Source organism: Notamacropus eugenii, chromosome X (genome assembly GCF_028372415.1).
Source record: "Notamacropus eugenii isolate mMacEug1 chromosome X, mMacEug1.pri_v2, whole genome shotgun sequence".
NCBI classification, from domain to species: domain Eukaryota; kingdom Metazoa; phylum Chordata; class Mammalia; order Diprotodontia; family Macropodidae; genus Notamacropus; species Notamacropus eugenii.
The window spans coordinates 33,838,832-33,851,245 of NC_092879.1; the positions used below are offsets into that span (position 1 = coordinate 33,838,832).

The following is a 12,414-nucleotide window of genomic DNA, read 5'->3' on the forward strand; positions in this document are numbered from 1 at the left end:
TAGATAGACAGACAGACAGACAGACAGATATAAATAGAGATAGGGCACAGGGTGAGCTGAATATGAAAGTAGGATTCCTAAAACATAAAGTGTTGAGTGGAATGCACTGGGAGAAAGAGAAAGGGGAAATGTAGAATCAAGTAAATCATCTCACATAAAGGAGGCAAGAAAGAGCTTTTACAATGGAGGGGAAGAGGAGACAGGTGACAGTGAATAAGTAAGCCTTACTCTCATCTGATTTGGTTTAAGGAGGGAATAACACACATTCAATTAGATATGGAAATCTACCTTAGCCTGCAGGAAGGCAAGGGAGAAGGGGATAAGACAGGGAAGATAATAGAAGTGACAGCAGATTCAGGGAAGGGACAATCAGAAGCAAACTCTATTGTGGTGGAACAGGTCAGGGGAGAGAATGAAATAAATGGAGAGCAGGATAGGATAGAGGGAATTTGGTTAATCTTTCATAACTTATCATGGAATGTTTTGCATGGCTACACACGTATGACCTATATGGAACTGTTTGTTTTCTCAGTGTGGAAGTGAGAGAATGTGGAGCTCAAAGCGTTAAAAATGAATGTTAAAAATTGTTTTTCATGCAACTGAGAAATAAGTGGTACAGGCAATGTGGTATTGATATATATGTATCTTGCCCTACAGGAAAACAGAGGGGAAGAGGTTGGGAGTAGGTGGGGTGATAGAAGGGAGGGCAGATTGAAGATAGGGGTGCTTGGGATACATTCTGTCCTGGCATGATGGGAGGGAAGAAATGGGGAAAACTTTGGATTTCAAAATCCTATAGAAGTGAATGTTGAAAACTGAAAATAAATTATATGAAAAAAAAAACTGCTGGGAAACCTGTAAAATAGTATGACAGAAACTAGGCATAGACTAACATTTATATCATATAAAAAGATGAAGTCAAAATGGGTACAAGATTTAGACATAAAGGATGATAATATGAGCAAATGAGGAGATCAAATCTATGGAGAACAGAAGAAATTATGACTAAAAGACAGAGAACATTATGAAATGCATAATGGATTATTCTGAATCCATTAAATTGAAAAAAATTGCCCACAGCCAATACTACCAAGATTAGAAGGAAAGCAGAAAGCTGGGAAACAATTTTTCAGTCAGTGACTCTCATAAAGGCCTCATTTCTAAAGCACATGGAGAACTGAGTCGAATTTATGAGTAGAAGTCATTCCCCAATTATAATAAATGGTTAAAGGATATGAAGCAACAGTTTTCAGAGGAAGAAATTAAAGCTATCTATAGTTACATGAAAAGATGCTCTAAATCATTATTGATTAGAGAAATGCAAATCAAAACCACTCTAGCATCTCATATCACATCTATCAGATGGCTAACATGACAAAACAGGAAACTGGTAAACTTTAGAGAAGATGTGGGAAAATTGGAACAGTAATGCAATATTGGTGGAGTTGTGAAGTGATCCAACCATTCTGGAGAGAAATTTGGAAATATGCCCAAAGAGCTATAAAATTGGACATATACATTTAGCAAGCAATACCACTTCTAGATCTGTATCCGAAAGAGATCATTAAAATGGCAAAAGGACCCCCACATGTACAAATATAATTATAGCAGTTCTTTTTGTGACAGTAAAGAATGGGAAATTGAGGGGCTATCCATCAATTGGGGAATGGCTGAATAAGTTCTGGTTTATGAATCTAACAGAATACTACTGTGCTATAAGAAATGATGAGAAGTTGGACTTCAGAAAAACCTGGAAAGACATATATAAACCGATGCAGAGTGAAATGAGCAGAAACAGGAGAACATCGTACACAGTTACAGCCACACTGTGCAATGACTGACCTTGATAAGTTTATCAACCATTCTAAGCAATACAAGGATCTAAGACAACTCCAATTGAATAATGAAGGAAAATGCTATCCACATTCAGAGAAAGAACTTTAGAATCTGAATGTCGATGCAAGCATACTATTTGCTCTGTTTTGTGGTTTTGTTTTCCTTCTTCTTTCTCATGTTTCCTCCCATTAGTTCTAACTCTTCTTTATAACATGACTAATGTGAAAATATGTTTAAAATTAATGACTAGAACTTATGTCAGATTGCATGTACTAATTTACTTATTTAGTGTCACAACAAACCACCCAAAATTTATTTTGTACAGCTAAAACATAAATCATAACAAATTCATCTGGAAAAACAAAAGGTCAAGAATATCAAGGGAACTGATGAAAACAAATGTGAAGGAAAGTGGTCTGGCTGTATGAGATCTAAAACTATCTTACAAATGGACAATCATCTGGACCGTTTGGTACTGGCTAGGAAATAAAGCGATGTATCATTGGAATAGGTTAGGTATACAAGCCACTCTAGTCAATGACTCTAGTAATCTACTCTTTGATAAAGTCAAAGACTCTAGCTTTTGGAATAACAACTCAGAATCTAACAAAAATTTCTGGAAAAACTGTACGGCAGAAACTAGGTATAGTGTATACAAGATAAGGTCAAAATGGGTAGATGATTTAGACATAAAAGGTGATACTATAAACAAATTAAAAGAACAAGAAACAATGTATGTGTCATATCTATGAAGAAGGAAAGAATTTATGACCAAAGATGAGAGAGAGTGTTAACGAATGAAAAATGGATAATTTTGTTTAGGTCAAATAAAAAAAGGATTTGCAGAAACAAAACCAGTGCAACTAAGATTGGAAGGAAAGCAGAAAGCTCTAAAACATTTTTTACAGTCAGTGTTTCTGATAAAGATTTCATTTGTAATATATATGGAACTAAAAAAATTAAAAACAAAAGTAAAAATATGATTTTACTTGTAATTGGCAGAAAATAAAATACTAAGTAAATATTATAAAACAATCTAAGTGGATCATTCTGCAGATCCTTTATTAATGTGAATTTACCCATGGATGTGGAAACGGGCAGGAGGGAGGTGGAAAGGGCTGCACCCCCATGGGAGAGGGGCTGGCATATGGTTGAAGGACACACAGTGGCTGGGCACAGAGAAGCAAGAGCAGAAGAAGGCTGCTGGGGCCAGTCCCATGAAGGTCTGGCTGGAACTGAAAGGAAGAACACTCCAGCAGGCAGACACATGGGGGCAGAGCACAGCAACATTCAGAAGATGACAGACACATGGTACCCCAAAATGCATGGACAAAATACCAAAAAGCAGGGACCAAACTCTCTGGTGCTTAGGCATCTGACACCAAGGTCTCTTCTCTCAGCACTGGAGCGCTCAAGACAAGCCCTGATCCACCAGTGGTGGTGGCTGTCTCTCTGCAGGTCAGTTCCTCTACTTTCATGTGGAGGATTTTTAAAAAGTTTTTCTGGGAGTTGAGGGCAGGAACAGAAAGAGATCCCAGTACAGTATGGTAAAGTTTATGTTGGTGCTTTTTGGGGAATGCAGATTTCTTATGGAATTTCTTACACTAAGTCCAACTTGCAAAATGTGAATTTACATCAAATAAGATTAGGAGGGAAGCAGAAAACTTGGAAAGAATTTTTGCAACTAGTGGCTGTGATAAAGGCCTCATTTCTAAAATACATACGGAACTCCATCAAATGTACAAGAATACAAGTCATTCCTCAATCGATAAAGGGTCAAAGGATATGAAGAGGCAGTTTTCAGAGGAAGAAATTAAAGATATCTATAGTCATATGAAAAAATGCTCTAAATCACTATTGATTAGAGATGCAAATCAAAACAACCCTGAGATACCACATCACACCTATCAGATTGGCTAACATGACAAAACAGGAAGATGAAAAATGTTGGAGAAGATGTGGGAGAGCTGGAACACTAATTCATTGCTAGTGGAGCTGTGAGCTGATCCAACCATTCTGGAGAGCAATTTGGAAATATGCCCGAACAGGTATAAAACTGTACATACCCTTCAATTCAGCAATACCACCCCTAAGTCCATATCCGAAGGAGATCACAAAAAAACCAGCAAAGGACTTAATCATGCAGAAATACTTGTAACATCTCTTTTATGGTGGCAAAGAACTGGAAATTGAGGCATTACACACCAATTGGAGAATGGCAGGTCAAGTTGTGATTTATGATTGTAATGGAATGTTACTGTGTAATTAGAAATGATGAGCACCCACAATATTAAATCTATTAAATAAGAGATTGATAGTGGAACATCTCTGAGTTTCTATATTAAGCCTAGTTATATATTTTTCTATAAGTTAAGGTGGTTTAATTAATCATAAATGGTGTGGAGATTATTATTTCAAAGCCTTGTGAAACCAAGATATGATTCTGTTAATTTAGTTAATGTCATATCCCTCTCAGTTGTATTACAATTAGCTGTCTTAGAGAAAGAATGGCTTGTGGTCTATCTTGTAAATGCCTTAAAAGAAGCATTCACCTTAATTAAAGGCTATTTATTTGAATATGGCTAGAACTTGGAAATGTTTTATTGGAAATAACTTACTTGATATGCTCTGTTTTAAAACTGATTACTCAATGTATTTATGTATACCACTGCTGATTCTTTTGCAACACTCGAATTAATCAGGAAACTTTTAAATGAATTCATTTATGTATTGGAGTCCACTTTCATATAAAAAGTTTTATACTGAACTCTCATCATGCTAGTGGGGGAATGAATAATGCTAAGGACAAAAACTGGGTTCTAATTTTTCTGTTTCTATTTGAGTTTCTTAGATATATCAACATGACAACTGGCCAATATAAAAACGTAAGCTCCCTGGCCTCAAAGTTTCCAAATTTCATTTTATAATAAAAGAGACGGAAGAGTTGACTGTGTTCTAAGACTCTAATTCTAATTTTTTGTTCTGAGATTTTAATATTAATTTTGAGATCTGAGACTAATTCTAATTCTGTGACCAAGACTTTAATTACAGTTCTGTGTTCTAGGACTAATTCTATTGGCTTGTTCCACAACTTTAATTCTAAATCTGAATTCGAAGACTAAATCTAATTCTGTGTTCTAAGACCATTTCTAATTCTGTATTCTATGACTTTAATTGTAATTCTGTGTTCTCAGACTAATTCTAAATATGTGTTCTAAGACTAATTTCAAATCTGTGTTCCAAATCTTTAATTCTAATTCTGTGTTCTAAGATTTTAATTCTAATTGTCTCTTAAAACTTTAATCCTGCTTCTGTGTTCGAAGACATTAATTCTAATTCTGCATTCCATGACTAATTCTAATTCTGTGTTATAACACTTTAATTCGAATTCTGTGTTCTAAGCCTTTAATCTTAATTCTGTGTTTTTAGACTGTTTTTAACTCTGTGTTTTAAGGTTTTAAATCTAATTCTGTGTTTTAAGGCTTTAATTCTAATTCTGTGTTCTAATATTTTAATTGTAATTCTGTGTTCTAAGGCTTTAATTCAAATTCCGTGTTCTAAGACTTTCATTCTAATTCTGTGTTCTAAGACTAGTTCTAATTCTGTGTTCCAAGATTTCAATTCTAAATCTGTGTTTTAAAGCTTTAATCCTATTTCTGTGTTCTAAGACTAATTCAAATTCTGTATTTTAAGACTAGTTCTAAATCTGTTTTCCAAGATTTCAATTCTAATTCTGTGTTCATAGATCTTAATTCCAGTTCTGTATTCTATAGCTTCAATTCTAAATCTGCTTTCAAGGATTTTAATTCTAATTCTGTGTTGTAAGATTGTATTTCTAATTTTGTTCCCTACATCTTTTATTCTAATTCTGTGCTCTAAGACTTTAATTCTAATTCTGTCTTTAAGGATAATTCTAATTCTGTCTTGTAAGACCAATTCGAATTCTAATTTCCTCCATATTTCGAGCATACACATATATCCCTGAACAGAAATCAGTTTTGTCTAAGTGAAGCAGCTTATATCATTTGACAGGTCTGTCATGCAGTCAGAAAATAATTCCATTATACCATCGCTATGGCTTTATATTTGATATACAATAGAAGTTTCCACTTTCCACATGATTAAACAAAAAAAAATATATTTTATATTGGTATGCATATTTGCAGTCATAGTTCCATCAGTTCTAAGAGATGACAGCCAGGTTTCAGTACCATTTGTGTCCTAATCCCCCCAGCACTCTCTTGTTTTGGTTAATTATTTGAATAAAAAGGGTGAAACAAAAATGAAATATTTATGAAAGTTATTCTCAACTGAAGTGCATATTATTAGTGAAATTCTTTATCACCCTCTACCCCAAAATATAGAATACACTGTGACACAAATTCACAAATTTCTCCAATGGTTAGAAAGTTTTCATAATATATTTTAAACCTCTCAGTCATATTCCCTGAAAGTATGCTTTGGAAGACTGAAAAATATCATAAATTATATAGAAAGGAGAAAGTGTATTTGAGCAATCAAGTAAACATATTTCATAACACAGAGCTTGGTAAATATATTTCACAACACAGAGCTTGGTTTCATGTCCTGACAATCACCTCTTCTGTTTATATGGAAAACTAAAATGCTCAGAAAAAATAATATCTAGCTATGGTATAGATCTCAAAAGTAACAGTGATTACCCTCTTCATCTTAGTGGAGGCAGTGCTTATCACTAGCCAGATGCTAATAATAAGACTATTTTAAAACAAGATGGTAACCTTGGTGGAATTAATACATTGGGGATGAGGTCAAGCATTCATTAGCTGTCTATATGCCAGACAATAATGACTTGAGCAATGCCTAGAAAGAACTATGAGTGTGTGTGTCTGTGAAACCAACAATTACTAACCATCACAAACATCTCAAACACAATACGAAAAAGAACCATAAAACAAATTATGATCTGATCACACATACAATGGTTCACTCAGACACATGCACACGCACGCATGCACACACACACACACACACACACACACACACACACACAAAGGAAGTAGAGATAATGCTTCAGAAGAAAAACATAAAAGGACAGTAATAGCACAGTTGGATTGTCCTCCTTTCTCCAAATGCTTACACTTTTACATCAGGCCCAGGAGACACATGGGTATGTGTGTGTTTGTATGTGCGTGTATATATATATACACACAGGGATCTACAGACATATAGATATTGATATGTAAACTTAAGCAAGCATTAACAAATTCCTTTATTGTTGTATTCCTTCTGTATCTTCTCCTTTCCTCCTTACAACCTTTTTGAAAACATGCCTGACAGTATCAATTTTGAGGTAACACAGAGAGGAAAGTAAATAGGATCCAAACAGTTGTTCAGGCTGGAGAATGCCAACTCAGGGCATAAGCCAAGCAAAGACAAGTTAGGAGACCCCACTCAATTCAACAACCTCTAACAATCAACAGTCAACAGTAAGTATGGGGATAAGGTACCGAAAGGGATTAACTCCAAGAAAACTGAAAGGAAAGGTCAACATTCTCAACATTTGCCCTCATCGTTCATATCCTGAAGGGTTTAGATCTGGAACGGTTCTCCAAAAAGACTTGCACAAGGAACTCACTTAATCAACTTACATTTTTAAGTCATGTCAGAAGCCAGAAGTAAGAGGATGATTACAAAAGATTCCTAATAGAATGTTAGTGTTGTTATAGCTTAGAATTAGCTGAGGCCAGTGAGGGAAGTTAAGGACAATAAAAAGTGATGTTTTTTAAAGATACGTTGAGGGCAAAAGGAGGAATAGGACTGCTGATGGGGTAGAAGGGATGATTACTAATAAAGAAAACTTACTTAGCTTCATTTCTCTAATAAGGAATTTGGCCTGGAAAGAACAGAATGAAAATGACTAATAGGGAATCAGTTTCCAAGGTATATAGGGAGAAAATCATAAAACACCTAATTGTCCCTGATGCGTTTAAGTCCCTACCATAGATATCTACATCTTACGGTACTGAAACAACTAGAGAATTACAATATTAAGCTAAAATGGTCATTATAGCCATGAGAGAGTAAACAGAGGCAGCACCTTTGTTTTATCATGTTGGGGATATCTAAAAGATTATGGAGAAAGGAAGAGATCTGTGAGATTGGAGAAGTGCAAATGTCTCGATGGTCAAAAAAGGATAATGGCAGCCAATGAGTTTGATTTCAATTTCAAGAAAAATTCTAGAATACATTAATAAATAGGCCTCCCCTATTAATGTAGAGGGCAACACCATCTTCCCAGTTCTATTGGCTTGAAACTTAGGTGTCATCCTTGACTCCTCACTATCTGTCACCCTCATATCCAATCTGTTCTCCAGGCACTTCATTTCACCTTTGCAACATCTCTTGAATGTAGGATTCAAATCCATTCTCTCTCTCTTCTGATATTTTTGAAACTCTGGGGCAAGCCCTCATCCTCTCATGCCGAGATTACTGAAACAGCTTGCTAGTAGGTCTGCCTGCGTCAAGTTTGTCCTTACTCCAATCAGCCACCAAAGCGATTTTTCCAAACTGTAAGTCTGATTAATTCACTCCTTCTCCTCATTCAATAAACTCCAATGGATTCCCTATAACCTCTAGGACCAAATACAAATTCCTCTGTTTAGCATTTGAAGTCCTTTGTAACCTAGTCCTCCTTTCTACTTTTTTTACACCTTACTCCCCAGCACTACTCTTTGAACCAGTGACACTGTCCTCCATGTTCCATAAACAAGACACTTCATCTCTTGGTTCTAGGCATTTTCTCTTGCTGTTCCCCATCCCTGGAATGCTCTCTCCCTCCTAACTTCTGCATACTGATTCACTGACCATCCTTCAATTCACAACTAAAATCCTATTTTCCACAGAGTTGCTCCCAACAGCTCTAAATCTCAATCCTTTCCTCTTTAATCATTTCCAATTAATCCTGTATGCAGTTTGTTTGTCTATATTTATTTGCAAGATGTCTTTCCCATTAGATTGTGAAATCTTTAAGGTCAGGAATTATCTTTTCATTCTTGTTGTATTCTCAACACTTAGCACAGCGTGACACACAGTAGGTACTTATCAAATATTCATCAAACTAACCAGGCAATTAGTGATCATGTAAACAGGGAAGCATCAATCACAGTCAGCTTGGCTTCATCAAGCATAGCTAGAACCAAACTAAATCTAGTTTATTTTGTTTTTTTTAACAAGGTTATGAGGTAAAGTAGAATGCTGCAAACACTGTTTATCTAGATTTTACCAAAGCTTTGGATAAAAGTTTTCTCACGCTTGTCCAATAGGTGAAGAGATGTAGATTATATAATGCAATTAGATGGATTCAAAAAATTCTAAAAGCTACAAAGAAGCATCGTTAATTGTTCAATTTGGAAAAAGATCTATGGGAGAATCTTAGGAAATCAGTGATTGATCTTGTGCTGTTTAAAATTTTAAAATGTATCCTGGATAAGAGTATACCTATCATGTTCATCACATCTACAAGTGATCCAAAGCTACTAAAGAGAGGTAACCTATAATGAGCTGAGCAATGAAATCAAAAACATTTTTGGAGAAAGGAGGAGATTGGGGTCAATGAAGGTGAAAATCAGTAAAGCCAAATAAAATAGTATAATTAAGATTTTTTAAAAATCAACATCACAAATATGAAATAGGAGAAGAATGGCTTGACAGAAGTCAAAGGTGCTTCTAACTCTAAATTGTTTTGTTCTATGTCACATTCTGGGTAAAATTTTCCAATGTATCAAAATGTCATTTATTGTACATAAGAAAAAAATCTAACTCCTTAGCATGGCATTTAAGTCTTTCTCCTGAAAGTCCTTAAGCCAATTAATCTGTCTTTCTACACATATCACTGAATACTCATCAACTCAAACTCCCTTAATCACCTAAACTGGTCTCATTTCAATATAACAAAGCCAACATGAATATTTCTTCCAGTGATGCAGACTACAACCTGCCCATGCCTACTGAACCTATATTACATTTGTACATGTCCAGCTATGAATTCACCACAGGAATTTTTTTTTCAAATTAGTTAATTAATTTTTAATTTTCAACATTCACTTCCACAAGATTTAAAGTTCCAAATTTTAACCCCATCTCTCCTTTCCTCCCACCTAAAGGCAGCATGCATTCTGATTACCCCTTCCCCCAATCTGCCCTCCCTTCTCTTATCCCCTTCCCCTTCTATTTAAATGTAGAGCAAGATAGATTTCTATACCCCATTGCCTATATATCTTATTTCCCAGCTGCATGTAAAAACAATTATTACCATTCCTCTGAAAAATTCTGAGTTCCATATTCTCTCCCTTCCCCCCTCCCCACCCACCCTCATTGAGAAGGCAAGTAATTTGAGGTAGGTTACATATGTGTAGTCATGGAAAACACTTCCATGATAGTCATGTTGGGAAAGACTAACTATATTTCCCTCCATCCTGTCCTGCTCCCCATTTATTCTATTATCTCCTTTGACCCCACTTCAAAAGTGTTTGCTTCTAATTACCCCTCCCCCAATTTGCCCTCTTTTCTATCATCCCTCCACCTGTGTAAATATGTATGTACATATACTAATATGTATATGTATATGTGTGTGTGTCTGTGTGTGTATATATTCCCTCCAATGACCCTAACTCTGAGAAAGGTCTCATGAGTCACAAATATCATCTTTCCATGAAGGAAAGTAAACCGTTCAACTTTAAGAAGTCTCTTATGGCTTCTTTTTCTGGGTTTTTTTTTTCTATTTTTTATTCAGCTCTGCTTGTTTCTTCAAAAATGCTTGAAAGTCCTCTATTTCACTGAATAACTACTTTTTTCCCCTTGAAGCATTATACTCAGTTTTGCCAGTTTTAATCCTAGATCTCTTGACTTCTGGAATATCATATTCCAGGTCCTCCATTCCTTCAATAAAGAAACTACTAAATCTTGTGTTATCCTAATTGTATTTCCACAAAACATAGAGGCAGATAGGTGGTGCAGTGGGTAGAGTACAAGTGCAGGAGTCAGGAGAGCCTGAGTTCAACTCTCACCTCAGACACTTGACACTCACCAGCTGTGTGACCTTGGGCAAGTCACTTAAGCCCAACTGCTTCATCCTGGGTCATCTCCAGTCATCCTGATGAATATCTAGTCACTGGATTCAGATGGCTCTGGAGGAGAAGTGAGGCTGGTGACCTGCACAGCACCCCCCCCCCTCAAAACAAAGTCAAGTGCAAGTCATGTCATCATTTCTCTGATGTCATGGTCTTCTTCAGCAACAAAGGACAATCTCACTTTCCACAAAACATTAAGTATTTCTTTTGAGCTGATTGCAATATTTATTTTTGACCTGGGAACTCGAGAATCTGGCTCCAATATTCCTAGTTTTTCTTTTTGGATTTCTTTCAGGAGGTGATTGGTGGATTCTTTCATTATTTATTGTACCCTCTGATCCTAGAATATCAAGACAGACTTCCTCGACAACTTCATGAAAGATGATGTCTAGGCTCTTTTTCTGAGCATGGCTTTCAGGTAGTCCCATAATTTTTAAATTGTCTCTCCTGGATCTATACTCCAGGTCAGCTGTTTTTCGTATGAGATATTTCACAGCCTTCTGTTTTCTCATTCGTTTGGTTTTGTTTTGTAATTTATTGGTTTTCTCATAAAGTCATTAGTCCCCATCTGCTCCATTCTAATTTTTAAAGAACTATTTTCTTCAGTGAGCCTTTGAACCTCCTTTTCCATTTGGCTAATTCTGCTTTTTAAAGCATTCTTCTCCTCATTTACTTTTTGGATCTCTTGCCATCTGGCAAAATTTTTTAAAAATATTTACTTATTTATTTTTACTTTTCAACCTCCATTTCCATAAGATTTTCAGTTCCAAATTTTCTCTCCATCTCCCATCTCTCCCCTTTCCCACCACCAAACACCATGCATTCTGAATACCCCTACCTCCAATCTACCCTCCCTTCTATCACATCCTTCCACCCCTTATCCGCATCTTCTCTCTTTCCTTGTAGAGCAAGATTATATTTCTACACCCCATTACCTGTATTTCTTATCTCCCTGTTGCATGGAAAAACAATTCTCTTAGGGGAAGCTTTATATGTTTGAATGCCTACATGAAGAAAATAGAGAAACAGGAGATCAATAAATTGGGGATGCAGCTGAAAAAGCTCGAAAAAAAAAATAGAAAATTCCCAAGTAAATACCAAATTAGAAATACTGAAAACCAAAGGAGAGATTAATAAAACTGAAATTAAGAAAACTATTGAACTAATAAATAAAACCTAAGGTTTGGTTTTATGAAAAAAACAATAAAATTGATAAACCTTTGGTCAATTTGATTACAAAACAGAAAGAAGAAAACCAAATTACCACTATCAAAAATGAAAGGGATGAACTCACCTCCAATGAGGAGGAAGTTAAAATAATAATCAGAAATTATTCTGCCCATCATTATGCCCATAAATTTGACAATCTAAAAGAGATGGATGACTATTTTAAAAAATATAAAATGCTCAGATTAACAAAAGAGGATGTTGAATACTTAAATAGCCCCATCTCAGAAAAAGAAACTGA

The 12,414-nt window shown here is 35.6% G+C and overlaps 1 protein-coding gene across 25 annotated transcripts in view; it reads right to left on the minus strand.

The window, feature by feature from the left end:
• LOC140516445 (uncharacterized) overlaps positions 1-12,414 on the minus strand; it is a 269,830-nt gene that overhangs the window by 220,495 nt on the left and 36,921 nt on the right. For 21 of the 25 annotated variants that reach the window (XR_011971366.1, XR_011971367.1, XR_011971368.1 and 18 more), the window contains 2 exons: positions 11,882-11,950; positions 10,904-11,028 (listed from right to left, as the gene is read on the minus strand). The exons of 1 other annotated variant lie outside the window; for it this stretch is intronic. The gene's annotated coding sequence lies outside the window, so the exon portion shown is untranslated. Of the gene's footprint in view, positions 1-10,883; positions 11,029-11,881; positions 11,951-12,414 lie in introns of all 25 variants that reach the window. 3 more of the 25 variants (XM_072627414.1, XM_072627408.1, XM_072627419.1) reach the window with 3 other exon arrangements.